Source organism: Stegodyphus dumicola, chromosome 5, assembly GCF_044657685.1.
Source record: "Stegodyphus dumicola isolate Sdum_Otavi_A_Nest chromosome 5, ASM4465768v1".
Lineage (NCBI taxonomy): Eukaryota > Metazoa > Arthropoda > Arachnida > Araneae > Eresidae > Stegodyphus > Stegodyphus dumicola.
This window is the reverse complement of record NC_140772.1, coordinates 159556098-159573703: the sequence shown is the minus strand read 5'-3', so window position 1 is coordinate 159573703 and position 17606 is coordinate 159556098. Positions and strand designations below refer to the sequence as shown.

General features: G+C 32.0%; 1 protein-coding gene across 4 annotated transcripts in view; it reads right to left on the bottom strand.

The window, feature by feature from the left end:
- The window catches only part of LOC118184990 (carboxypeptidase D-like), a 741090-nt gene that overhangs the window by 66975 nt on the left and 656509 nt on the right, over positions 1-17606 (bottom strand). The window lies entirely within an intron of this gene.

Below are 17606 nucleotides of genomic sequence, written 5' to 3'. Positions count from 1 at the left end.
CGCCAGGTTTGTTTGTATGTGCGATTCATTTTATTATAACAAAAATTTCGTTTTATTTTAAAATTTAAATTTATTTATTTTAAAATTAAATGCAGTCCTAAAAAGTAGTTTGATACATCTAGGCTTAGTATATTACCCATCTTCTTGTGTTTTTTTCTCTGAACAAGTCTATCAATAATCAACTATTGCCTAATTATGAGAACAGTGTCCTGAAAAGACAACTTATATCTTCACATACACTTTTAATTTGTGATTTTTAATTAGTGTCTTCAACGTCATTTTCTCGAACCGAGTCGCTTAACATAGTTTTTAAGTCTGATCCAAAACTGAAATACAACTGAATATGTTGAACGAATACCGTACTATATATGTTGCACGGATGATTCAATTTAACTTCGAAATAAATACGGATATACGATATGTTAAGAGTGTATAAAATTTTTCTGACAGCCCCTTACATATATAAAAGTAAGAAATAGTTAAGTTAAATAAGAATAGGGTAAATTAAGTAAATAAGCGAAAATAAAACATACAGCATTAATGTAATCAACGAAACATTTAGATTTCATTCATTTAGCTCATAAAGAAGACATAACTTTTGTAATAAAGAATCTTGAGAACTTCACGTTGCTCTTGTCTGGAATCGATCACAAGCAAGGACACAAATGATAGTTTTTATAACCAGCTAAATGTGTTGGTTGTTATATTATAAGAGCGAAAGACAGGAAAGACTTAATTTCTTATATCCCTCACCTGCATAAAGGTGAGTAGCAGAAAGGATGTTCGACCATTGGGTTATTCAATCCGTTCAGATGAGAAATTACCGTCAAATTGTTTTAGATCAAGCAATGGTGTTGGAGAAGAGAGGATATGGAAGAAAAAGAGTGTTAAAATTTATAGTACTTCCTTTCCGGGTCAAACTCAGAACTTGCAATTCAAGAAGAAGGTCGATACCTTCTTCTTGAATACCAATACCATATGGTATTGTTGTCATAATACCGTTACACAGCAAGAGCACATATATGAAATCTTTTTATTTCTTACAAACTGTATAACGAATCTTAATATAAGGAAAGATTTCAAACTACAAGAACAAACTTCTAGGAGGGGTAGGGCACACTTAGACAACTCAGAATCTCATCGCAATGCAGGGTTGGAAAAGCAATCCTAAAGAGATAAAGGTGATATAAGAGCTGTCTTAGGAAAGCATCGACAGCCACTCGCAGAGGTGTTAAGACAGAAAATATGCAAACACCGTAATTGCAAATTGATATTTAAAGACCATAAGCATAAAAGAAGTGATGTCTTGCCCGAAATTTCGTAACGTGAACACTACATTGAATCTCGGACGTTTTGAAATACGTCCGACGTTCGCGGTAGCCATGAGAATGCGCCATTTCAAAACCCTGAGTGGATTTCAAAACATCCGAGATAAACAACAATGCATGAATGGCAATCCAGTAATGGGTGAAAAATCTCTTTATTTAACGATAGTTACACTACATGTTAACTTTCAATTTCACATCAAGTGTTCAATGTTCCGACCATTCAACCCCTAACTTGTTAGGATCGCATTTCCGACTCTATGTTGCTATGTGATTCCAAGTCGTCTAAGTGTACCCTACCAGTCTTAGATTTTTGTTTCTCTAGTTTTGAATTACTCTGTGTAATCAGAATTAGAGGAGCTGTTAAATGGCATGCTACTATTTTTACTCATATTGTTTTATGAGAAATTTCTTTACAGTTAAATACATTTCACACAGTTGTTGAAATTGAACGTAATCGAGTGGAAGGTGTTTGGTGTTGCTACAGGAATTATACAAAAAAATAACTTCCTTTTTAACTAAAAGCATCAATAAATAGAAAATAATGATATCTAGCCTCCTTCAGAATGTGATGTGCGGCAGAACAGTCAGACAGTGAGTGCCAGCATGCGCAAATATCTGTAAGTTACAATTATCCTTATAATTCCTTAGAATTAGTATCTTCTTTGGAAAAAATGTTGAAAAATGTTCCTTATCTTTAGGAAATATTCTTTACCTAAGGCATACTATAATAAAAGTGATAAGCTCAGACAGGATATATTACGATTTTAGCTACAAATTTATTTCATACACGTGCATTAAAGCTATAAGTTTTTCATATCCGGTTTGAAGTTCTCCGAAGTCAATTTTAGTAGATTAAAAGTAGTTAATATTCGGCATAGTCAACTCAGTTACAAGATATTACAAAAACGATAACTCTCGGTATTTGAAAGAAAAGCACTCAACTCATAAGAAATATATATAATATTGCACACGTGCAATAAAAATGCAGAAACATGGGAAATCTATTTCACTATCTTTGACAAATTTACAACTTTTATGCCATTATTTATTTCAGACTTTCAAAATACATTAAAAAAGAAAATCAGAAAATTGCTCACAATGAATGTTCATACGGTAAGCACAGAACGCGAATAGAATAGCATAGACTTTCCAGTTATATATTACGCGGAATAATATGAGGACAAGAAAAAATGGAATTCCAAAGAACGTTTTATTATGTAAATTAGGTTATTTGACAATACAAAGCACACAAGGGTTACCTGCTAAAGGAAAGGGATGCCTTCGTGTGAAGGATTTTCTAAGGCAACCTCACACTCAATTTATAAATTTTATTCAGTACGAAATCCAAGCCCATTCTTTTGAACCCAAATTGAACTACCAGCATTCAGCGGTCATAACCACTTGTCATTTGAGGACATTTAGAGTTTCAAAAACAGCACAAATCTGACATGGCAGGTAAGCCTAAAGAAATGTTATCAATCTTAAATTCAACTGTCCTTCAACTAAAATCTTAAATTCAACTGTCCTTCAACTAAAATCTTAAATTCAACTGTCCTTGTACTGCTGTCGTTATTCTGTTTTGTTTACTGATTAGATGTAATTACATTGATCGCATTCTTTTTGTATTTCTGGAGACGGTAAGTAACTTGAAACAAATCCTTTGCTTAATGATTTTAACTGAAGTGTTCAAAAATATTGGAAAGCTAGATCATTAATCTTAAGTATTAAATGCTATGTACTAAAATCGTATTTGAATGCTATCTGCAAAAGTAAAAGATATTTTGTCTACAATCAAATGAAGACCGAAAAGCAGAATGATTTTAATACACAATTATTCATAAAACCTTGAAAGAGTTTTTAAATTTTTAAAAAACCTAAACAAACACTTAGGCTATGTTTCTATATATTTTAGGAACTCTTACTCTGTCCACCAATGCTCATACGAGAAATGTTTAATGGTAAGGAACTAGAAAACTGTCTGATACCCAAATTATATGAAATCAGCGATGATTAGAGCATTCGAAAACATATACGGCTGAGTATCCCACAGATCATTTTCGGAAATATTTGGAGCAGTACCGTGACAAAAATTTGGCACAAATAGAAAGACCATCCTTTTATAATCCTTTTAGAATCCTTTTAAAATAATGTATGTTAAGCACTTTAAACTAAATAGTAGTATCATTATTCATCTGAATTAAAGTGTAACAATTAATAGTGATGTACGCTAATTCTTGCGAAAAAAGAAGAAAAGACATAAAATTAAGTAAATTGATTAGATCAGCATTAATTACTTTTCACTCGTCAGATAAAATATCGGAAATTATGCCGCAAGAGCATGTATTTAGCTCGATACCGAAATTGGCTCAACCAGAACACTACGAAACAAAATTATCTGTGACGAAGGGCAAATTTGAATCTGACTCTTTAAAATCGAAACTAGAACACTTGGAGACCTAAGAAACAACAATCAAATAAGCAAAATACCTGATACAATATAAACTATCCCACAGATGAAATCAGGAAGTAAAAAGAGCATGACCTTCATATATAGTAATGACCATAAATTATGCAAGATCAGAATTTCCATGACAATAGGAGAATACCTAAATTAAATACAGGGTAACATATACACAAATCATATGTGACAGTGGCGCTGTTGCATTTCACGGATATGTTACGATACGAAGCATAAAACATAAGATTCAGCCATCGTTGGAGCCATATGCACTTTACACACTTAGGCTTCGAACAACCATTCTATATTATTGAATGGTTTAAGTCTGTAGGATTAAACCTTCAGGAAATCGCTGGAGTGTTTAACTAATAATACAGTATATCATTTCGTTAAGACATTGCTGGAGATCTACATAAGGCACTCAGGAATCCAATAACACCGAATATCTATTATCATATGCCATTGTTAACCGCAATCTCCAGCAGAACACGTCTACTTCAGAAGAATATTATGTTCGGAATGTGCTACTACACCATTTAGCATCACATCCAACATGGACTAACATGCTGGGTATGTGTCCATAATGCGTATTTAAATGCATCTCGTCATAATGTGTCTTGTCTTCTCCATCGAAAGCTACGTAGGAGTGATTATTGCCATCTTTGGTGGCTCCATGAGCTATCTAAATCTAACAATTCAGAAGTAAGTTAAAATGCATTATTCTTAATCAGAATTTATTCCATTAAGTAAAAATAAATTTTGCCGCCCAACCGGTATAGTGGATAGCGTCGCTGATTGCCGTGCCGAAGGGCCCGGGCTCGAATCCCGCAGAAGGCATAGATGTTTATAAGTGTAATGAAATGAAATGCGGCGAAATGAAAGTCCTCTCGTGTGGTTTGGTGAAAGGAGAGAGGGGTGGGAGACTATCGGACTCATACCCTCCATTAAAATTGGGGGCGTAACTGAGCCAAATCGCACTGTCACCTGTAAGGTGTGCAAAGCTGTTGCCAACGACAGGCGTAATGTTGCGCTCCTTGCCTCGAAGAATTTCGTGCGCTTGGGCTGACTACTTCAGACAAGTGAAAATAAGCAACAGCAACAACGAAAGAGATTTTACATCTCTTAGTCTTATGTCCTATGTCCTTCCAGTGTCAAGCAACGGACAGGAACACCGCATATCATTGCCCTGAACTGAATTTGATCTTCGGTTCCCATTCATGTTTCAATTACGGAAAACAATGAAAAGCAGCTATGCAGCCAGTCTGTTTGCCTGGAATCGAACCCAGATCGAACTCCTAGTTTACAGACATGTTTAACACTCGGCCACTGGTAGAAATCTCAGTCTTCTTAATTTTATATATAATATATATAATATATATATATATATACTAATGTTAAGCCTCAGATGGTGAACAGATATAGTCCTTTAAAGAATTCAAACTTGATTATTAATTTGGAGTTATGATAAAAAATCTACTATATTTATCTGAATGCTTCGTCACCTTTCTGCCTTCCACCTCCACTGCCAACAAAGCAAACAGCCTTGAAGTAGGTCCTTTAAATAGCCCTTCTCCCACTCTTTGTCTTCGAACATTTTCCAGTACTTCGTTGGAAAATGAACTAAAAAAAATAAGAAGCAGTAAAAAAATCGATTTAATGATACAGCTCGTCTCTGCCACTTTTTCAACCTCTTTTTTTCCCCATAATGCCTCACACGGGATAAAGACTTACGAAATACTTTCTACACAGTCGTCTGCATTTTCAGGATAAACGCTGCATTGATTTTTTTCGGGAAAAAATAAAGTTGATAAATATAAAATAACGACAAAGAAAAAATTGCAAAGAAGTGGTCCTATAAATATTTATCATAGCGAAGTATTGCTGAAAGGAATCGAAGTTTCAACATATTTTTGTATTCTGCCGCTTAAATCGAATTAAATGGAGAGATATTTGTGGATCTATGTATATTGAATATTATAGAAACCGAAAAACAAACTTAAAGAATGTTTATAAGGATCATTAAGTAAAGAGGGACTGTTTAAATCTACTGTGTCTCGCATATAATTGGATAGCTCAACTAAGAACTAATCTGTTCTATTTACAAAATTTTTAGCATTTTAATAAAATTTAATGTTTCAATAAAATTTATGAATTGCAGTTAATAAAAAGTAAAATAACTTTTCGATAACTTGTCAGTTCAACTGGCCCGTACTGTAATATCCTGTATTAGAATTAACTGTACCTGTAGTAAAAATATGAACTCGCTATTGAACAAAATATGCATTTTAAATATCTAAAAGAAATGAGCATTCAAAGATGATTAACATTTCGTTGGCAGCATCCGAAATCTACAAATCTGTATTTTTTACTGTTTTACTTACATTACTTTCAGGCTTTTATCAGTGTTTTAAACCATGTTATAAGATACAAATGTAATTGATTCTTATACAGACGTAGTAACTCGACGTTTCACTAAGCCAAAGATCTGCGAAGCATTACAAATGTATCATCCTCCCCTCCTTAAATCAACGATTTTAGAGGTTATAAGGTATTTCTCCCACCTTATTAGCGTGTCTTCGTGCTGTAGCGGTCTGCATGCTGGGCACGTAATCCAGAGGTCCGTGGTACGATTCCCGGCGGTGCTTATTTTTCATCTCTCCTGCTTCCAAAAATACCTAATATCTCCACAATGTTAATTGTTTTGGTGCGGTAATAATGATATACATCACATTTACTTGCATATTTCCCAGTAATTGCAGGATGTGATTTAGAAATTTCTGATTTATGGTAACTATGTAAAATATATGCACTAAATGGAAATTATTTTTGCTAAGTAAAAAAAAATCATTGATAATATTATTGAAATTAATTGAATACATAATACAATGATATTGGTTATGAATTAAATGCACAAGTTCAATAAAAAATGAACAAAAATTTATTTTTATCACAACAAATAAAACAAAATGCTTAAATTTTCCTCAGATATTCGTTCAGTATTAAAAGATAACTACTGTGAGATATTTTGTAACTACTCAAACGTTCAGCAGAACTGAATTCAAAACAGCTAAAGAGAGTTAATCCGCGAATTCTCTACAGTCAACAAGAGCAGGTTTCTAAACAAACTCTTGAAACAACTAATTGAATTGATAATTTAATACTTTGGTGTTTTTCCTGGCATTCAGCAGGATGATTAGTTCCTGCTCTTGCCAGCATCCTCAGCGAATCCCGATTGAGATTGACATATAATGAATTCCCAAGATGAGAGTTCTCTATACGAAGTAGAATTGAAGAGGTATAATTGAACTGAGAGGTTTTTCTTCTTTTTATAAGCTTTTAAATCACGCGCGAGAATGTTCTAGCAATTTCTTGAAATCAAAAAGAGATATTTATTTATTAAATGTTAAATGCACATGCTCTTGTATTTTTAATTTTCCGGCTTTCTTTTAATATTCGTCACGCGCTAATTTGCACAGAGAATAAAACAATTTTATTTATAATTCTACTATACTACTATCTACGTAAATACCAAATCCGTAACAATATTAACGTGACTTTACATGTGCCCTTTTAAAGCGGTATGTTTATCAATTAAGACGCCTCTTTCGAAACAGTATGCTCGGCGTATTTTTTCCTTGCTGGATTTCAGGTGGTAATATTTGTGGAAAAAGGAGAGAATACACGAGTAAATAAGCTGTACACGTAACATAAAAATATGTAAAGCAAACTTCCGATACTTCTGATTTTAATTGACAATATTGCAGTTTTATGCTTCATTTTATACTGCCCAGCGTGCAGAACCACTACACCAAGACGGCATGCAAGGAAGGCGGGAGAAATACCTTATAACTTTCAATTTCCTCTAAAATCATGTTGCTAATCTCCCAACAAAAAAAAAAAACATATAGATGAAAAATTATTACGCAAACTAAATTCTTTTTCAATTATGACAAAAATTCGAAAAGTACCTCCATTTTAGAAAGCCGAATATGATTATATAACTAAACGTCAAGAATCAACAATTATTTCATCTTTGCAGATCCTTAGAATAGTTAAATAAAGCTTAATACCAAAGAAAAGAAATAAAATTAAGTATACCTGCGATAGGAAACAAATTATTCCGCGATTTCTCAGAAATATATAAACATAGTTTTGTTTTTCGTGCTGTAAGCTATAGCATCCAGACACTTTTTACTGCATTACTAAGTTTACCTAAAATATATCACTTTTTAAATGTTGGCCCAAAATATATTCATGTGCGAATAACTAGAATGAAATTTAAGTTTCGTTATTTCTTTTAAACGAAAATCGTAAGAATTTAAGAGACACCTAGTTTTTTACTCCAAAATTTCATTTTAATATGCAATTTTTAATAAAATAAAATAAATATATAAAACTGCGCAGCAGTCTGAGATGCAGTTTCTGAATTAAAGTCGAAATATTTATGCCTAAAGATTTTTATTTTAATTATATTTATCTCGACAATAAACTCAGCATTAGAACTAAAAAAAGTAAAAATTAAGTTTATAAATTTCATAGATTCACTTTAAAATGCTCTTTAAAGACCATTTCGCAGATAGATGATTAAATGTAAATCGACTAGCAAATCTGTTATAATACTTTATTTCTTGTCATAATTCACTTATATTCTTAATATAATTTCTTAAGAAATTCATCTATAATTTAAGGATGGATAGCTATCATCTAAAGGCATAACAGTAATACAATGCATTACATTGCACTGTATCAAAGTTTTACCTATATATATTACAATGCATTATATTGCAAGAATGTATAAAAATTTACTTTGTTCAGTGCAGTCAAAAGAATTGCTAAAATGCCTAGGCTATCACTATTGCTATGGCAGGGTAAAAGGGATTTCTTAGAACAATTAATTAGTATACAATGACTTTTTATTTTAATAAGAGTTTCTAACTTTTTTTTATCTAAGGAACATATCTAATTATTAGAAAATAAAACACAGATATTGAAATGAATAGAGAAATATATAACTTGACGGAAGAAATTATATAAATAACCTAAAAAATATCATTCCTCCAAAAATTATTTAATTATGAATATCACTGCAGAGTATTTAAGTGAAATTTATTTATCATGACATAAGAAACAATAACGAAAATAATACCTATAAAAGATCATAACAATTTATTAATTTGGGTTACCGTAAGGTATTATTAGTCAAGAAGAGAGATGCTTTAGGGGAAGACATTTTAAAGGAAACTTAGCTCGTATTCACGTTAGACATGGGAAAAATCATGGTGCCCGCCCATTTGCACGCATGTGGATAAATTTGGCTGTAGTATTAATTTCAGATATATACTGTTAGTCAAGTGTCTGACCAGGGTGAATCATAAATACGGCCACATGCATGAATTAAATAAACTTAAAATTTTAGATAGAAACTCTGAATAACATATTTAATGGGAACTTCATTTTTTCATTTCAAATGAGAGTTACATACCCGATATTATATCATTAACCAAAATGGAGCTAAACAGCTAAAACATCTAGAACTAGCTAGTTCTAGATGCTACATTGGGCGTTTTCATCTGCAATTTGCAACTGATTATTACCCAGATATTTCGCGTCAGTGGTTTGGCTCAAAACTGATCCGAGTCCAGAATGATCGTAACACGTGAAGAATCATGATTTTAATACAACATTGTAGCCATCAGCTTTAAAGAAGAGCAGAAAACAACTGCTTACAGAGCGAAAAATTCAGAAAAGAAAATCTCGGTATCATTTCTTTAGTAAAAAGTAAATCTGTTTGGTATTACAGTGCAATTGTCCAAAGACTTCACTTTTCCAATGGTGCTATCTCAGTTGCCTTAGCCGTAATACTGCCATCACATGATACGATTCAAAATATAATCTAATGTTTGAATCAGTCTGTAAAATATTTGGTGAAAACAATTTTAGTACTGACGATAAAACTATTCTGAAAAACCAAATTTTAACTTTTTGTGCAAAACTTCTAATTAATAAATGTTAATTATGTTTTTACAAACTATGCATGTAGTATAAAAACTTAACACATTCAAGTGCAAGATATCTGTAGTTAATAGCTCCTTGGATCTAACTGTAAAGTTAAGAACTGTAACGCTGTACTCAATACGAAACAGTAAGACTCCCAAACAAGCAATGTATATTTAGCCGCTGTTCTCTTAAACTAGTAGAAAAATGCCAAATTTCGATCAGAAATTGAGATTGTAAATTGATTTCTAATACCTTAAACACATAAAAATTCGGACTTATATTTATAAAAGCTTCCTATCCTGAATGCCTTCTAAGAAAACTTTCTGAGAGAAATTGACTATCATTCACATTGTACATTACTATCAGCAAAATATTTATCCCAGAAGCTGTGATATAACACAGTAGAAAATATTCGAGAAGATTATACAACAAAGTGTTTGTTTCATGGAAAAGTCATAAAATACCTAACATCATTTACTGATGGAGACGTGAATGAGAAATAACAGAACAAAAAGTTCTTTAAAAGTTAATGAGACTTGTATAAGTTACCTAAAAATTCGAAATAATGGTATCTTTAGCCATTTGGATCCTAAGATGGCAAACTCATTTTTCTCTTTTCTATTTCGCTTGAGGAGATAAAACAGTTTTTTAAAACTAGGTCAGATTACATCACGGATAAGAAATAACTCCTCATACAGACCTTGTGATGCAATTTTCCTAAAGTAATATTAAATTGACGGTGAAAAAGTAAATAAAAATCATAACATATTGCCATTACATAACTTAATTTTAATAAACATATTTAACAACAAAATCTAAGTTTTAAATTTAATGATTTCTAAATTCTTACTAGTATTTAAAATTATATGTGGATATTTTCTGTTTGCTCTTATTACTAAATACTATAAAGCGCGAATTTTTAAAATTAGGAACAATAATAAGGAATACATTCCTATTACTTATTTAGGCTAAATATTTTACGCATTTGAATTTTCACATCTCCAATTATCTTCCTCAAAATATTACCTAAATATTTTAACATTTATAACTTATAAAACTAAGCAGTATATTTTACCAAGAATACATAAAGGCAGCTAAGAAAAAAAGTAATAGCATAGATGGTGACAATACAAGAGACCAACATTTCCTCCGAGGCTGTACGAAATTAGGCTTCTTTATGTGCCCCAGAAAAGCTGGTTAACTATATTTTCTCCATTAAATGATGATGCAGTTTAGAAAATCGGAAAGAAAGGCACGTTTTTGAACTAGACTAGATTCTATCTACCTTTAGCAGAATAAAGACAGCGGTTATTTAAAAGGAGTAACCCTTTAATAACTCTTTTCCAGCTCCAATTTATACAAAGTATCGCTCCTAGGATAAAATATATTTTAAAGTAATGCTGCATTTCCTTAGTACCTCTAATAATAAAATAAATTAAACATATTAAAAATATATCTTTGGATTTAGTATCCTATTTTATATATTTTAATTTTTCGGCATTATTTATGAACAAAAGCTCAGAACAAATGAGCATTGCTTTATATTGCAGGCACACAGTTTACATAAGTTAATGGATAGGTAATATGAAAGTCCACGCTAGACTACAACCAGTACAGATCGATTTTTTATAGTCTGTGCTACGTTGTTGGAAAAGTTTAAGGGGACCAGTTTTCCTTCACAGCGGTTTTGTATCCTGAAGGGCCACTAGCGCCTGTGCGCTAAACATGGCACATCCTTTCCAGACGAACAGGCTGGCTGTATGGGCGTTTTCATGGTTTTCCCATGTGTAACGTAGACATGGGCAAGTTTCCCTTTGAAGGTTATCCATGAAAGCATCCCACCCTTTAAGCAGATAACTCTAACGTGCTTTGAAACAAATATATAAATCGAATCATGAAAACTGCACTGATGTATAGAGTTTTTATGGCATGAGAGAATTTAAAATTTGTAGAGATGAGAGTCTCCACAGATAGTGGAATAGAAAGCAGGGTAAGAGATGTTTGAATCTCTCTCTTAAGGGATTGTTCTTAAAGACTGGAACAGAGCTGTACAAATTCATAGTATCACTTAAAAATCGTGTGACATGAAAGCCAGCAGAACCCTTGTCGTTTTGCCACGATAAACTTCGCGAACATGATCTGATATTACTATCAGGCTACTTTAACCGATTAACCTCAGCTCCCATTCCAGTTACGCACCGTAGTGAGCGCAAGAATACGAACACAGCTGACATTACAAATTACGATTCACAGATATCGCGCGTATTTGGAGAAAAAATTGCTGATTCGCAACCACTGAAGGGTTAAGGCAAAGCAACTCGAGGGCTATTTCCCAATGGCGGGCAATGTCTTCGTGGATGACTTTCTAATGGCTCGTATGTACATTATACAAAGAGAAAAACACAAAACTCTCCATGCAGGTGGGGCATTCGGCGAGGATATGAACTCGAGTCGAACTACCAGTGTTTAGCGACTTGCCGCTCGGATTTACCGCTCGGCTGGTGAGCCGATATTACTATCAAAGAAGAGAGGTACGTCATAACATTCTATATTATATAAAAATATTTTAGTAGAAAAACTTCAGTTTACTTAAAATCTTTGGAAAAAAACTGTTAGTAGATGAACGCAATAAATTTACTGAATAGTTTGAAATTCATACTTTTTCAGTTTTACACAATTTATCAATTAACTTGTATTTTGACGTCAGAATACATCTATCTAATTAATTTAATGATTCATTTAGAAAATAACTCTTCATAATGGACCCACTCAGTATTTCAAAAATGTGAGTTGCTTTCTTTCCTTCCAGCGACGTCGCTATCCGTCGATGCATGAATCGATAATATAATAGACCGATAACTCGCGATTTACTTAGTAGTAATGTACGATCGACAGTAGCTAACTGTCGATAAAATTGGCCATCTGCAAGCAATCCGTGATGAATACATGTCTCGTCTACAAAAGGCCTTGCTCGGCTTTTATTTTCGAAACTGTTTTTCGTAAGCTTATACCTCCAGCTACAAAAATATTTTAAACAACGAGAAGTTTCATGTTTTCGGTATTTTCAAATTTAAAAAGAAAATCATTATTTTGTACAAAATACAAAACTAAATTTTTAAACATTCTCCCGGTCCCTACACTCATATTTAAGAAAATTATTATATATAAAGTGAAATAAAAAACATTTCACACCTGTATTACAAAAATTGAACGAGATATTTAATTTCAACTAAAAATAGTTTTAATTTATGAAAAAAGGTTACGGATTGGTAATATAACTGTACTGAAGCTGCCAGTATCTTCGGAACTAGGTTTCTGTCAGATCTGTAAATAAGGTGTCTTGTTTTAAAAAATTATATTGATCAATAATAATCTTTCCTATAAAGTGCATAAAAATGCTCTCCGTGTAATTTGTTGACATCAGAAAGCGTTTCCTAAATTGGTATCTTTAGTTTATTTTATTTTTAGTATAAATGGAAACAATTCGCTATTCAAATTGTGCACGGCCCCTCAATAATGTAGAGTTTTAAAACTAAACATTTCGGCCAATTTTCGTCACACGGAAATCACATATTTTATATATGCTTTTTATAATGAGTATGAGGCTTTCCTGTGTACGAATACGGGGACTGGAAGGAAGTATGAAACGTTACACTTCGCAATTGTTTACAATATTGACTTGTGTTTATTAAGAATGCCAAAACATGAATATTTCTGTCATTTGAAACATTTTATAATTAGAAGTATATGTTGACAAAAAAAAAATTTCAAAATAAAGCCTTGGCAAGGATTTAAGCGGATATTGTGTGTACTTCTTCCTTCAAGAATTGGAATTGAAATCTTTGAAACATTTTTATGATAATCTACACTTCAACATCTGTCTAATATATTTTCTTAATAAATTTAAAATACCATACTGTCAGTACTATGAATTAGAACGGCATATGAAACCAATACAAGAAACAGTAAAGGTCAACCTGAATTAGAAGAATCTCTCAGAATTAGAAGAATAAAAACGTTTTTATTTCAACGTTTTTATAAATTTCTCAGGAAACAAAATCGTAAATCCAAAATTAAACAATAAAGCAAACTTTTTTAGCATAAATTTTGAATAAAATTTTCTCTCCTTTCAGGAGTAAACATAATATGGCAGAAAGCAAAAATTTGTTTTGCTCCTGAAGAAGAGGGACCTACCTGTATTAGAGCCCCTTCGAAATCGACAGAATTTCATTCTAAATTTACGCCAAACAAATGCTACTTTTCCCTAATTATATAATTAAATATTACAGTTATTAATAAAATATTACAGTTTCTGTTTCTCTTACAATTTGTTTCGTAAAGCTCTCACCCAAAGAAACAGATGCTCGTACATAACTGAAAGAGGGTTTCCGCGGAGAGCAGAAATCTTTAAAACAGCAGGAACAATCCAAATATGGTACATAAGTATCGCAAGTCATGCTGAACTCTTAAGAAATTCGCAAGAAAGCCAGAAATACACCAATCGCTCTAGCTTTTCAAGTGTTCTCGCGTAAATTTATTATTATCGTTGTAGTTTTTATTATTATCGATGAATGATTGTGATAAAAAAGACAACCAAATCAAGAGTAATTGAAAACTAAATAAAAATAAATAATTCATAAATACAAATCAAATGAGTCATTCTCAATAAATTTTAACAAATTAAAAAGAAATTATTTTTTAATGAAGGGGAAAGAATCACAGCGAATAAACACTTGTTAAAAATTGCCACATTGTCACTTCATACTAGTGATTTCAATAAAAGTTTGTGTAAAATTTTATAGTTTCAAAAAGACCAAGGGTAGCATTAATTTTTTATGCTAATCTTAACATGTGCTTCATTAGCATTATTCAGAGAAATTACTATTAATAAGGTTGAAGTTAATATTTATTACAGTTTAGAAAAGAATATTTAATTAGTCAATATTTTAAATTCCGGTAATTAGGTTTCAAGGGAAAGGAAACCGCAATTAAATTTCGGGGAAATGCTTAAAACATTTCTACGCATAATTGCGCACACGCTGCAGTTCAAATTAAAATTAATTAAAAGATTAGCTTTAATTAAGCTCCTTAGAAATCGATGTCTCTTCTTTCAGTGAGTAATAAGAATCACTACTTGCGATGAATGCATAAATTCAAAAACTAATTATTTATTACGCAAAATATAATCAAATATATATTTAACTGCTAATTTATCCTAATGCTAAATGAAGAAACAAAGAAATTGATTATTTGTGCATAAAATGCAATTTTTTATACTCAATTATGTGGAAACACTTTTGAGCACTTATACATAAGTGTTTTGTAACGTTTGAATAGTGAGCTGATGCGATGATTATTCTTTTTTAATAAGAGTGCCATTTAATTAGGGAAGAAAAGAAATGAACTTTTATTCATAGATTTTGCAGGATTGAAATATAATTAAAGAATTAAGAGACTGTATTTTATTTAATTAAGCTTCCATTAGGCAGTGTGCATTTTTTACAAGAAAGCGTTTCGATTTAATTAAGATATCATTAGGTCCTTAAATATAGTTTTCAAAAAGATTGAAAAACACACACGAACACAATAGCAGCATAATGTAACAGAATAAATGACTTTATGACTAAAAATAGTAATAATCAATCAAAACACAAACAGATAATTCAAATATGGATTAATTAAATTGAATATATGGCATTTTCGATAACTTTCTCAAGAACTTAAATTTGATAACATGAATTGGCCAACTAACCATATCACGTTACTCCTAATTATAACAAAACTTTTTTTTTAATTTACATCAATGTTGATTTCGAAAATTTTTTGTAAGAATAATCTGTACCACAAAATAATGCGATTAAAAAAATTAGTGAATGGTTATTCGTTCCTTACGCCGATCTCGGTAATTTCGAGTTTGCTCCCAGTTGGTTATATCTCATTTACTTTGACAGCACTCTGAAGTGTTTTAGAAAAAGACATGAAGTGATCGTCGAAGTGCTGCGAACGATTTTAGTAGAAGTTTCTAGTAATCAGTTTTATCTATAGTCTTCCATTCAGCGAAATAACGTAACAGCAGCAACAGAAGCCGAGAATTTACTCTGCACAGAATTCAGCAATAAGTCCAGGTATTCGGTGTTTTTAGTTCCGTCCTCTCCATTTAATTAAAAAGTTTAGAGAAGTAACCACGCCTTTTCAGATCTGATTTTGTGGACTTTGAGAGCAAGAGATAATTTATTTTTATGACTGTAAAAATTTCAATATTTTTTATTTTGTATCAAATCGAATTACAAAAGTATCAAGGGTACTAGGTGAGTATATTTCAGCATTTTCTTTCATTTGCATTAATATACTATCTCCCACAACTACAATAAAGCGTAAGGTTCTCTTTTTCATGTTTTCATTTTGTGGAGTTTTTATCCCAAAGGGCGTCAACCCAGAAGGGCTATTAATTTCGTTTTGACATTTTTCGTTGGTTCACTATAAATGTCGATTCACTTTTCAAACTGTTGCCACCAAATATTACAACCTTGTATTATATTTAAAGAAATTAAATAATGAAAAGTCGCATGAATGTATGTACGTTTCTCGCTTAGTGATAAAACGAAGGTACCTAGAACCATCAAATTTTGAATAATGTAATCTTCCACTGAATACGGACATCTGGAAGCCCAAATCTGGAATTTGGTTTTTGTTTTATTATCGTTTTCATATTTTGTAAAATTTTAAAGAATTTTCGATTAACAAACTCAACGATTTCAAAGCGAGCAATGGCAACATAGCATGAAAAAAAAAGGTTTTTATCTCCAACGCACGAGACCGTGTATCGGAAATTCCAAAGATATGCTCATATGAAAATTATTTTGCGATACTGTTGTTGAACTGAATTTTATGGTTTAAGTGCGAAGAACTTGCTATTTAATAACTAAAGGTAACCCACAAAACGTTATAAAACACCCCCTTGGGCGTAGTGTAAAATCTGAAAACTTTAAAGTTCTTTTTAATTATTATTTTAATTAATATTAAATTATTATTTTAATAATTAATTTATTATTTCAATATTTACTATCACTTCTTCTTTTCGATTTTCTCACCAGAAATATAAATGAGTTAGAGAATATATAAGTGGAGGGTTTTGGATTGTAAGACAGAGAGTTATCCTATCGAAGCCACATTACTAGGTTTCGCCAGCTGTAATGAGATTCTAATTCTTCGGTTAGAGTAGAATCTTCAAGGCTATTTTCAGCCGCCCGATTTGATTCGTAACCATGGGAACAGTAGTTGTGGGGGGAAAAAGCCGTCTCGCTCATTTCCCTACAACCACTACCATTTCATTTCCGGTTAGTGAATTCCGCGCTGCATGAAAACCACGCGGATGAGGGCTGATTTGAACTACAGTCTTGTACGACATGGAGAAAATAAATGATGTGTAGAGATGACGACAGGAGTTACGACCGCAAATGTGACGGCTGATAGCAACGACTAAAGTGTGTATTTTAAAGAAACAAACTATAGTACATGAACAAGTCGTAGCATGAGCAGTGCACCACACGAAACACCACAGTATGCATAGACAAGTTCCAGCTCGATCACCAAAGCTTATATTTACACGTTTGTACAAATCAATAGTGTCAATAGCGGAACACGGCGATTTAAGAACGCTGATGATAAATATCACACATAATATCAAAAACGTAGCGTCATTAGAGCAAGCTAATTCACTAATTCACTATTATCTCACTAACTCATTATGATATTCTTTTTCATAATGCATATTTCTTAATAAGATATTGAGCAATACACCGGTATGTTAAACCTTCTTATAA